The following is a 12,983-nucleotide window of genomic DNA, read 5'->3' as shown; positions in this document are numbered from 1 at the left end:
AATGAGGATGAATCCATCATCCTTGGAAGACCTTTCCTAGCCACAGCAAGAGCTGTGATTGATGTTGACAGAGGTGAATTAGTCCTTCAATTGAATGAGGACTCTCTTGTGTTTAAAACTCAAGGACATTCTTCTGTAAACATGGAAAAGAGGCACAGTAAGCTTCTCTCAAAATAGAGTCAACCAGAGCCCCCACAGTCAAACTTAAAGTTTGGTGTTGGGAGGCCACAACCAAACTCTAAGTTTGGTGTTGGGGAATCTCAACAATGCTCTGAACATCTGTGAGGCTCCATGAGAGCCCACTGTCAAACTGTTGACATTAAAGAAGCGCTTGTTGGGAGGCAACGCAATTTTTATTTATCTAAATCTAATTTTATTTTTATTTGTTTTTCATGTTTTCTTAGGTTCATGATCATGTGGAGTCACGAAAAAAATAGAAAAATTAAAAATAGAATCAAAAACAGCAGAAGAAAAATCACACCCTGGAGGAGGATCTCACTGGCGTTTAAATGCCAGTAAGGAGCATCTGGGCGTTTGAACGCCAGAATTGCACCCTGGAGAAGAGTTGGCGCTGAACGCCCAGAACAAGCACCAATCTGGCGCTGAACGCCCAGAGTTGTGTGCAAGGGCATTTTGTATGCCTAATTTGGTGCAAGGTTGTAAATCCTTGAAAACCTCAGGATCTGTGGACCCCACAGGATCACCTCAGGATCTGTGGACCCCACAGGATCCCCACCTACCTCCACTCACTTCTTCTCACCCCTCTTTCACACAATCCCATAAACACTCTTCCCCAAAACTCTTCACACTCTTCACCAATTTCTTGCTCGAGGGCGAGCAATATTTTAAGTTTGGTGTGGTAAAAGCATAAGCTTTTTGTTTTTCCATTACCATTGATGGCACCTAAAACCGGAGAATCCTCTAGAGTTCATCCAACGCTCCATCATCCCCACTAGCAACCGATCTGAAGTTACTGTGGATCGGGCCATCATGATTCATAGCATCATGATTGGAGAGGAAGTAGAAGTTCATGAAGTCATCTCCGTTGAATTCTACAAAATAGCCGAAAAGCCCTCTCCTTGGGCAAGGCTAGCTTTTCCTCATCTTATCTACCATCTATGTTACTCAGTTGGAGCTTCCATAGAAGGAGACATTCCCATTGAGGAAGAGAAGCCCATCACTAAGAAAAGGATGGAGCAAGAAAGAGAGCCCATTCATGGATCTCAAGAGACGCATGAAGCTCATCACCATGAGATCCCGGAGATGCCTCAAATGCATTTTCCTCCACAAAACTATTGGGAGCAAATCAACACCTCCCTAGGAGAATTCAGTTCCAACATGGGACAATTAAGGGTGGAACATCAAGAGCACTCCATCATCCTTCATGAAATAAGAGAAGATCAAAAAGCAACGAGGGAGGAGCAACAAAGACAAGAAAGAGACATAGAAGAGCTCAAGGACATCATTGGTTCCTCAAGAAGGAAACGCCACCATCACTAAGGTGGACTCATTCCTTGTTCTTACTCTCTCTGTTTTTCGTTTTCTCTATGTTAAGTGCTTATCCATGTTTGTGTCTTCATTACATGATCATTAGTATTTAGTAACTTTGTCTTAAAGTTATGAATGTCCTATGAATCCATCACCTCTCTTAAATGAAAACTGTTTTAATTCAAAAGAACAAGAAGTACATGAGTTTCAAATTTATCCTTGAACTTAGTTTAATTATATTGATGTGGTGACAATGCTTCTTGTTTTCTGAATGAATGGTTGAACAGTGCATATGTCTTTTGAAGTTGTTGTTTATGAATGTTAAATATGCTGGCTCTGGAAAGAATGATGACAAGGAGACATGTTATTTGATAATCTGAAAAATCATAAAAATGATTCTTGAAGCAAGAAAAAGCAGCAAAGAACAAAGCTTGCAGAAAAAAAAGAGAGAAAAAAATATATAGGCGAAAAAAAATAAAAAGAAAAAGCAAGCAGAAAGAGCCAAAAGCTCTTAAAACCAAGAGGCAAGAGCAAAAGGCCAATAACCCTTAAAACCAAAAGGCAAGGGTAAATAAAAAAGATCTCAAGGCTTTGAGCATTAGTGGATAGGAGGGCCTAAAGGAATAAAATCATAGCCTAAGCGGCTAAACCAAGCTGTCCCTAACCATGTGCTTGTGGCGTGAAGGGGTCAAGTGAAAACTTGAGACTGAGCGGTTAAAGTCAAAGTCCAAAGCAAAAGAAGAGTGTGCTTAAGAACCCCAAGCTCAGCCCAAGCACACACCAAGTGGGCCCCAGAAGTGGATTTATGCATCAATTACTTACTTCTCTAAACCCTAGTAACTAGTTTAGTATAAATAGGACTGTTTACTATTGTATTAGACATCCTAGGACGTTTTGTTCTTAGATCATGGGGGCTGGCCATTCGGCCATGCCTGAACCTTTCACTTATGTATTTTTCAACGGTAGAGTTTCTGCACTCCATAGATTAAGGTGTGGAGCTCTGCTGTTCCTCATGAATTAATGCAAAGTACTACTGTTTTCTATTCAATTCAACTTATTCCGCTTCTAAGATATTCATTCGCACTTCAACATGAATGTGATGAACGTGACAATCATCATCATTCCCTATGAATGCGTGTCTGACAACCACTTCCGTTCTACCTTAGATTGAATGAGTATCTCTTAGATCTCTTAATCAGAATCTTCGTGGTGTAAGCTAGATTGATGGCGGCATTCATGAGAATTCAGAAAGTCTAAACGTTGTCTGTGGTATTCCGAGTAGGATTCAGGGATTGAATGACTGTGACGAGCTTCAAACTCGCGAGTGCTGGGCGTAGTGACAGATGCAAAAGGAGGGTGAATCCTATTCCAGTATGATCGAGAACCTCAGATGATTAGTCGTGCTGTGACAGAGCATTTGGACCATTTTCATAAGAGGATGGGATGTAGCCATTGACAACGGTGATGCCCTTACATAAAGCCAGCCATGGAAAGGAGTAAGATTGATTGGATGAAGACAGTAGGAAAGCAGAAGTTCAGAGGAACGAACGCATCTCCATACACTTATCTGAAATTCTCACCAATGATATACATAAGTATTTCTATCTTTATTTTCTGTCTATTTATTGTTAATATTCAAAAACTCCATAACTATTTAATATCCGCCTGACTGAGATTTACAAGGTGATCATAGCTTGCTTTAAGCCGACAATCTCCGTGGGATCGACCCTTACTCACGTAAGGTTTATTACTTGGACGACCCAGTGCACTTGCTGGTTAGTTGTATCGAAGTTGTGAATGAAAAACGATTTATTAAGACGTGCATACAGAGTTTCTGGCGCCGTTGCCTGAGATCACAATTTCGTGCACCAAGCTCTCTCCAAAAAAGTACTCCGAGCTGGATTCTTTTGGCCGACTTTACAAAAGGAAGCAACAGAGTTTGTAAAGACATGTCCACCATGTCAGAAACATGCTAACTTCCACATCGCCCCACCAGAGGAGCTCATTAGCATAACATCACCTTGGTCGTTCGCAAAATAGGGATTCGACCTCCTGGGACCCTTTCCCCAAGGATCAGGACAAGTCAAGTTCCTGATTGTAGGGGTCGATTACTTCACAAAATGGATTGAGGCAGAGCCCCTAGCTAATGCCACTGCTCAAAGAAGTCGGAAATTCTTATATAGAAACATTGTCGCAAGGTTTGAGGTTCCTCACTCCATCACCACAAACAATGGCACTCAATTCACAGACGCAGGTTTCAGAAAGTTGGTAGCTGACTTGAAAATAAAATACCAATTCACATCCATAGAATACCCCCAGGCTAATAGACAAGCAGAAGCTGCCAACAAAGTCATATTAGTTGGGTTAAAATAGAGACTACAGGATGCGAAGGGAGCCTGGACTGAAGAACTCCACAAGTCCTCTGGGCATATCGGACAACTTCACACTCCACCACAAGGGAATCACCTTTCCGACTGGCTTACAAAATGGAGGCAATGATCCCAGTGGAGCTCGAAGAAGGATCTCCCAGAACGATCCACTACAGTGAAGAGGCCAACTCCCAACTTCAAAGGGAGGAGCTCGACCTACTTTCAGAAATCCGAGAAAGAGCTCGAATCAAGGAGGAGGCATTAAAACGACGAATGGCCTCAAGATACAATCGGAAGGTAGTACAGCAAAGTTTTGCCAACAACGACCTCATCCTAATCCGAAATGATATCGGAACAAGTCGACCAGGAGAGGGGAAGCTAGCAGCTAATTGGAAAGGACCCTACCGAGTCACAGAGGTACTGGGAAAAAGCTACTACAGGGTGTCCGAACTCGAGGGACGGAGCTACCAAGGTCATGGCACGCTTGCAACCTAAGAAGGTATTATAGTTAGGAGGCAATAAAGATCTTAGGTCAAGGTGCACTCTTTTTCCTGAAAAGATTTTTTAACGAGGCACCAAGTGAAGATCTATAAAATTGCTTGACTTAGAGGGGTAAACACCCACATGTATATATTTTATTTGCCTATATGTCTACTTTCTATTGGAATAAAACTTTTCAGATTCTCTACAAAGTTTCTCTACCAAGACGCATTAATCTGAACGCAAAAATCTATCGCCCAATTACAAAGCTACAGGTCGGCAAGGTGAAAACCAAATTCACCGTCCAACCACGATGAAAATCGAATTCATCGTCCAAATTTCTGCAAAGGTCGGCAAGGTGAAAACCAAACTCACCACCCGACTTCGACAAAATTGGCAAGATGAAAAAGCGATAAAAACAGATTAATGCAAAAAGTTATAAAAAGTAATCCATAGAAAGAGGCCTGACGAGGTCTGAGTAAAAATGGATTGCTAAAAATAACTTAGAATGGACCGACATGAAGAAGTCGGACCAACCGACATGAAAGCTACAAAAGTCATAAAAAGTAATCCATAGAAAGAGGCCTGACGAGGTCTGAGAAAAAATGGATTGCTAAAAATAACTTAGAATGGACCGAATGAAGAAGTCAGACCAATCGACATGAAAGCTACAAAAGTTATAAAAAGTAATCCATAGAAAGAGGTCTGACGAGGTCTGAGTAAAAATAGATTACAAGAAATAACTTAGAAATGATCGACTAAGAAGAAGCTGGACCAGACCAATCAAATTGACAAAGTTATAAAAAGTAATCCATAGAAAGAGGCCTGGCCAGCCCTGATTAAAAATGGATTACTAAAATAACTCGAGAAGGAGTGACAAGAGAAGTCGACCAACAAAAGGCGTGCGCTAGAAGGGACACATCTCGACCTAAAAAGCCACGACCTCACAAAAAGCTATCAAAATTGTTCAGAAGAACATTAGCAAGTCATCAAACAAAGCTAGCCTCAAAGGTCACTCCGACTAAAGCAGGAAATGAACAAACACAAAAGACAATCAAAAGAGCTCGGATAGCAAAGTCTAACACTCTAAAGTTTCCTGGAAACAGCAAAATGTTGCAAACAAACACATCAAAAGAAACACAGCAATCATCAAAAAGACTCAGGAGGCAACCTGGAAGAGAACCTCAAGTGTTCAAAAGTACTTTGTTTATCTACTAAGTTGCATGGAAGCAACTAACAGTTAAAGGAACCAAGTTATAACCAAAATTACAAGAATAGAGTTCAAAAGCCCACAAGTGAGGATGTGGAGACAAAAACATATAAATCATAAGGGGTGCAAAGTTTCCCCAGTAGCAGCGTCAGTAGCAGAAGAAGGAGGAATGATATTCACAGGGACAGCATCCATGGTCCCATCCTCACGATTGAGTATCTCACAATCCGGATCGGGTTGGGAACGGTCGACCTCGGCAGTAGGATTTGAAGAAGTTGTGGTGGCAGAGGCTTTGACTGGCGGCACAGGGGGAGGATTTTCCTCTTCATCCTCATCCGAGGCAGGGACGATTTTACCATCCTCCACAATATTGTCCAAACTGAAGAGAGTCAGGTCGAGCTCGGGAGCAAGAACTCGAACCAGAGCCTTCAAGTTTTCATAGGCATCAGTCACACTGCCTACAAGAAGACTCTAGAGCTCAGTATAGTCAACTCGAGCAGACTCCAGCCTCTCCCTGGTCTCCAGCAACTCACCATAAGTTCGAGTATAACTCTCCTACGACTTATTGGCCATCTCCTCGGCCAAATTCGCAGCCGCCTCAACTCTGGTAGCCTGAGACTTTTCCTTCTCCAAATCCAACTCCAGTTTAATTATCCTAGCATCAAGCTCATCCTTCACCCCCTTGATTCTATCAAATTCTGACTTTGCATCCTCCAAGAACTCCTTAGTTGCATGAACTGGGGAACCCTGAACAGTTCGAAACAAAGCCGCACCCATATGGGCCATTCGAATGCTGCTACTAGTAATAAAATTAAAGTAATATAGGATGGACACATCATCCATTGGAAATCGACCAAAGGGGGGCAATTTGATTATCGACAAACCCCACAGCATCAAAATCAGGGGCGTCCAGGTCGTAGGGCTCAACAGTCTTCTGCTTCTTCGGAGGAGGACTGGCAGCAGAAGGAGAAGCAGCACCAGAGGTCGACTGGGGAGGGTCAGAAGAAGCCAGGTGAACCTAGGGAGTTGATATGATCTTCCTCGGTCTAGAAGTGTCTGAGGTCGACCTCCTCAGCGTAACCTTGGAAGATCCCTCCCCAGGACCTTTGGTCGAGATATCCTAAGCAATAGTCGCCTTCCTGGCCCTCTTAAAAACCTTCATGGAATCAGTAGTCTTCACCATCTCTGAAGAAATAAAATAGAAAAACCAAAGTTGCAAGTTAGAAAGAGATGGATTGACAAAACAAAAAAAATAACAAAGACAAAGCTAAAAGGAAATCGGCAGCTACCCAATTCAGTTCGAAGAAGGGAGGGATCCCCCAAGAACCTCTTCGTATCGAGATGGGGAGGCTCCCCTCAATTTTCCTCTAGTACATGCACAAAATCCTGCTCGATTTTATCTAGCATTTCCCAGGTATACCTAGACACTACCACATTCTTTTGCCAGCATAAAGGGAAGGCAGGCTCATTATTCTGTTCCAAGAAGAAAGGTCGAGCTCCTTCAATAACTCGAACCTTGAAAAAATAGTTTTTGAAATCCCTAAAAGATTCGTCGTACGTAGAAAAAATTTTCTTTCCCTGGGCAGCTCGGAAAGAAATCCAGGAAGCCTTCTTCTTAGCTGCCCCAGGCTTCGTCAAAAAAAAAAGATAAAGAAAGAGAGTTTGAGAAGGTCGGACATCCAGTTCTTGGCACAACAGTTGGAAGATTTTTATGAAGCCCCACGAGTTCGGGTGAAGTTGAGAAGGAGCTACATTGCAGGACCATAACAGGTCGGTCTCAAAGGTAGTAAAAGGAATGGTGATGTTCATTTATCTAAAAAAGTAATCATACGCATAAAAGAAGGGACGTTCCCCCTGAGTCAGAGAAGGAAAACAAACTCTCTCATCGGGGTCAGGCGCTACCAACTCGTAATTTTTCTCCTGATCTCTACTACTACAAACCCTGTGATGTCTCCTAAGCTGCACACAATACTCATAATTAAACACAGAAACACACATCAAGACGAGGGAGTCCAGCCAGTCAGACATGCTCTCGGGGACTTTGATGGATGTCTCGACAATGTTTTTGCGAGAAGACATGGGTCAACTAGTCCTACAGGGAGAAAAAGGAAAAATGGGTTACTAATCAAACAACTCAAGAAAACAGCTCGGACAAATATGGAGATAGCTCAGGCAAAAGCATACGAATGTTAGAAGTCAGATACAACAGTAAAAGAAAACTCCAGAACTCACACCAAGGTCCAGGGGCATCCTTTGGAGGCAGTAACAGAGTAAGGATTCAGGAAAAATCTTGTAGCCTAAATCCTAAAAAACACAAAAAAATTGAATATCCTTCTCTAGCAAAAAGCGTTTTACATAAAATGGCAGGAAAGCCACGATCGCACAAAGAAATCGTTAAAAGATACAACCGTTTTGCAGAAGTACAGTTCATCATTTCAAGGCTACAGACCAAAATTCAAAAGATCTACACATAAAGAAGTCATAGGGACAAGCAACAAAACAAAACCCTAAACCGCATCAAAGCACACGTTACAGCAACGATCAGGCACAGCAAATGCAGAAAGGTTTAAACTTTCCAACATGAACCCAAGCAAAGATCAAAACTTTTGCAATAACGAAAAGAACGGCGTAGAAAGTAAAAAAGAGAGAGAAGAAGAAAACCAACCTGCAGAGGTGAAGGAGACGATAACTGATGAGAGATTGAAGCAAACACCAAAACGACACCAACAAATTACCTTTCGAGTAAAAAGCGTGAAGATGCAAAAGTGAAAGGGTAAGCAGAAGAGAAAGAGTTACAGCGAGCAAGAGAGGAGAAACGGAAAGAAGCTTTGAAATACAAAAAGATGCAAAAGAGGGAAAGAAGGAACGGCAAAAGGAGTTAATAAGCATTAAACCCTCGCACGTTTCTAAGAAAACAAAAACACGTGCAACAATTAAAAGAGGAAACGTTCTGCATTCAAGCCACTAGTAGGAGTCCTACAAGATGCTCGAGCTCGGCTTCCCCAACAAAGAGATCAAAGTCTAAAAAAGGATACGACTCCAAAAGGAAGACCGCACTCAAGCAGGGGCACTGTTCATGTCCTGGGTCGAGCTGTATGACCCGGGCTGATTAAAGACAAGTCGACCGACCTCTATAGGTCTGGAATTCCCGACCTCTTCAAAAAGAGCTCGGCCAAATCACTACAGGGAGCCCAAGCAGGCCCAAATAAAGGGACATAGCCCAATCTAAAGGCAACTAAAGCCTAGAAAGATAAGGGCGATTTCCCTTAAAGATAAGATGACTTCACTCAGAAGATAAGATAAGATAACTAACTTATCTTATTTGGAAAGGTCAGCCTACACTACTATAAATACACTGGAACACCCAGGTATAACTCATACTCTGATTCAACTAAAAAATTGCTTAAAGCCCATGCTAACTTAAGCATCGGAGTCTCTTGCAGGTACCACCCCCCTCCGGTGACCAAGGATCAGCAGCACCACCAGCTCCACCAAGTCAAACAAGTTGGACACGACAGTTCTGATCACCACAGCAGATCTCATCCGAGATCGACCTTCAGTTTCAGGTAACCCTCGGAACAACTGTCTAGGAGTAGCTGAAAGAAAAATTAGAACTTCAAGAAAGTTCCCCAGTTAAGTGCTTGTGGTGTTTTTGTGTCAATTAACCCTTGAGACAGAACATTTAAAGTCACGGCTAGGCTCAAGGTGCAAAGCACCAATTCATTGAAAATTAAAGGGTATCTGATGTGTTCAAGGATTAAACTAAAGTATAAAGATCACAGAATTCATAATCTAATCTGAATTCCAATTCCGAATGACAGTGACATTTCTCTGATTCAAAGGAGAGTGAGATGCCAAAACTGTTCAGAATTACAAGAGATAAACCCCACTTTAAGAAGAGACATGAACATAACTGAACTCTCACCTCTCATGCAAATTCACAACTTAATCATGTACTGATTTTGGTTGCTTAAGGACAAGCAACGATTCAAGTTTGGTGTTGTGATGCGTGAGCATCTTCTCTGTCTTTTCCTAGTGAATTTGCATTTGAATTGAAAAGTTTAATCAAGATTTAATATATTTTAGCCACTATGAATGCTACATTGAGTTGTGTGCGATTCTGTTTATTTCAGGTAGCGTTTTGGACGAATTTGACAGAGTCTTCATGGAAAAATGAAGCTATAGCAGAATAAAGGCTTGAAGCCAAACTTGGAAACCTCCAAGTTTGGCTCCAGCACAAGCATTCCAAGGGAAGCAGTTCAACCTCCTCCACGCCGAACTTGAAGTTCTTCAAGTTCGGCGCCAGCATGAAGTCTCAAGAAGAAAGATGCGCACAACATCCACGCCAAACTTGACCATTGTCAAGTTTGGCGCCACAGCCAACGCTATAAAGGAAAGCTTCTCTGCCTAGTCCACGCCAAACTTGACTCCCTCCAAGTTCAGCGCCAATCTTTAAGTACACCCCCAATTCGTCTCCAAAGGCCTGCGAATAAATTTTGTTATTTTATTAAAACTTTATTTCTTTTATAATTAGGAAAAGATATTATTTAATTTTAGGAAATATATTTTACATTAATTAGGACTAGATATAAAAGAGAAAAGAATCAGTCCTTCGGGCTCTTCTCTTCTCTTCTCTTCTACCTCATTCCGGAATTTTACAGTTTTTCTGAATCTTAGTTTTCTCTCTGAACCATGAGCAGCTAAACCTCCACTGTTAAGGTTAGAAGCTCTATCTATTATATGGATTTATACTATTATTTTTCTATTTTAATTCATGTACTGATTTCTATTTCAAGAATTGTTTTCATTCTTGGATAACTTGGAAAAGCTCTTTACTTGAACAACAACTTGAAAACAATTTCTCCTAAATTTCTGACTATCTGGACTTAACGGGATACGTGACATATAATCCTCTTATATTTGGGTAATTAGGATTTTTGTGGCATATAACTAGAATTGAACTTCACCCTCTAATTGGAATTAAGTGACCAAGGAATTGGCAGTTAATAAAGGTTAGAGGAGACTAAAAAGGTCTAAGGAATTAGGGTTTAGTCACTTATAGTTTGCCATGAATTAAATCTTGCATGATTAAAATAGTTAGTAGGAAAAGTCAATTTGGAAAATAGATAACTCTGAATCCTTAACTGTCTCTCCATATATATTTTACAACTTGTTTACTGCTTATTTTTTTATTTTCTAATTTACTGTTTAATGCAATTGAACTCTCAAAAGATCATTTTCTGTTTGTCTGACTAAGAAAATCACCTGACCATTGTTGCTTGATCCATCAATCCTCGTGGGATCGACCCTCACTCACCTGAGGTATTACTTAGTACAACCCAGTGCACTTGCCGGTTAGTTTGTGGGTTATAAATTCTGCACCAATGAACTGGAGGAGTTTAGAGCCCAAGCCTATAAGAATGCCAAGATCTATAAAGAAAAGGCAAAGAAGTGGCAAGATCAATGGCTGGCGCCAAGAAGCTTTGAAGAAGGACAAAGGGTTCTCCTCTATAACTCCAAGTTAAAACTTTTTCCTGGGAAGCTAAGGTCAAGGTGGTCAGGACCCTTTCTTGTCACCAAAGTCTCATCATACGGGCATATAGAGATCATGGAGGAAGGCTCACAAAGAACCTTCATTGTGAATGGGCAAAGGCTCAAACATTATCTAGGGGACATGGTAGAAAGTCCCAAGATAAAGTACAATCTCAGTTGAGATAACAACCGTCAAGCTAGTGACGTTAAAGAAGCGCTTGTTGAGAGGGAACCCAACCAGAGGTAACTTCCTTTTCTCATCTATTTCAATAAAAGAGTTAAGTAGATTTCTCTGTATTGCAAGGTGTTAAGTTTGGTGTTGCACACCAAAGTGATTATATCATAAGTGAACAACTCAAAGGTGAATATGTGGTACTAAGTTTGGTATTCCACCACAAATTTTATTAAAACACATTGCAACCCTCCAAATAGCATGACTAGTCACTAACTCCAAACAATCACAGAAACTACTTAATTTAACAATTGTTTACTTCCTAGTTCATAATTTGTTTTCTTAATAAAAGTACATGATGTTTCATGTATGCATTCAATTTGCTGCATATAGAAGTAAGCAAAGAACTGAGTTTGGTGTTCAGACACCAACTTAAGTTCAAAAAATCACAAGCATACATGCGTGCTAACCATCTCTCAAGTTCTTGGGGAACAAGCAACTTTCAATACTCTTGCAGGCAGTCATTCCATCTCTTGGAGGGAATATGCACCATCATCTAGAGAGACAAAAGAAGGATACAAAAGCTAAAAATGATGATGACAAAGAGTGAGCAAGTGGACACCAAGAGGTTGTATTGTTACTTAACTGTCTTTAGTCTAAGTGTTTTAATTGAAAGTGCAACCGTACCCCTGTTGTCATGACTCACTTTGCATTTAGTTTCTTTCATGTTTGCTTTGGCTTGCAAGTTAAGGTACCTATGTCACTGCACCTTGTCTTAATTTTATATTTGTTTCCAAAGTTCAATAAAAGAAAATGTTATGAAAGGAGTCCAAGTTTGTGAAAAATGAATAAAATCTTAGGATGTGTGGTGGTAATTGCTTAACTAACTAGTTGGTTCACAAATAAGGTTAAAGGTTAGGATATTGATGAGCGGATAATTTATACGCTTTTTGGCATTGTTTTTAGTATGTTTTTAGTAGAATCTAGTTACTTTTAGGGATGTTTTCATTAGTTTTTATGTTAAATTCACATTTCTGGACTTTACTATGAGTTTGTGTGTTTTTCTGTGATTTCAGGTATTTTCTAGCTGAAATTGAGGGACTTGAGCAAAAATCAGATTCAGAGGTTGAAGAAGGACTGCTGATGCTGTTGGATTCTGACCTCCCTGCACTCAAAGTGGATTTTCTGGAGCTACAGAACTCAAAATAGCGCGCTTCCAATTGCGTTGAAAAGTAGACATCCAGGGCTTTCCAGCAATGTATAATAGTCCATACTTTGGCCGCGTTTAGATGACGTAAAAGGGCGTTGAACGCCAGTTCTACGCTGCTGTCTAGAGTTAAACGCCAGAAACAAGTCACAAACCAGAGTTGAACGCCAGAAATACGTTACAACCTGGCGTTCAACTCCAGAAAGAGCCTCTACACGTGTAACATTCAAGCTCAACCCAAGTACACACCAAGTGGGCCTCGGAAGTGGATTTATGCATCAATTACTTACTTTTATAAACCCTAGTAACTAGTTTAGTATAAATAGGACTTTTTACTATTGTATTAGACATCTTTTGTTCATTTTAGATCTCTAGACCTCCATGGGAGGCTGGCCACTCGGACATGCTTACCCTCTATTCACTTATGTATTTTTCAACGGTAGAGTTTCTGCACTCCATAGATTAAGGTGTGGAGCTCTGCTGTTCCTCATGAATTAATGCAAAGTACTACTGTTTAGGAAGCCT

Source organism: Arachis ipaensis, chromosome B08 (assembly GCF_000816755.2).
Source record: "Arachis ipaensis cultivar K30076 chromosome B08, Araip1.1, whole genome shotgun sequence".
In the NCBI taxonomy this organism is placed as follows: Eukaryota; Viridiplantae; Streptophyta; class Magnoliopsida; order Fabales; family Fabaceae; genus Arachis; species Arachis ipaensis.
This window is presented reverse-complemented; position numbering follows the sequence as displayed.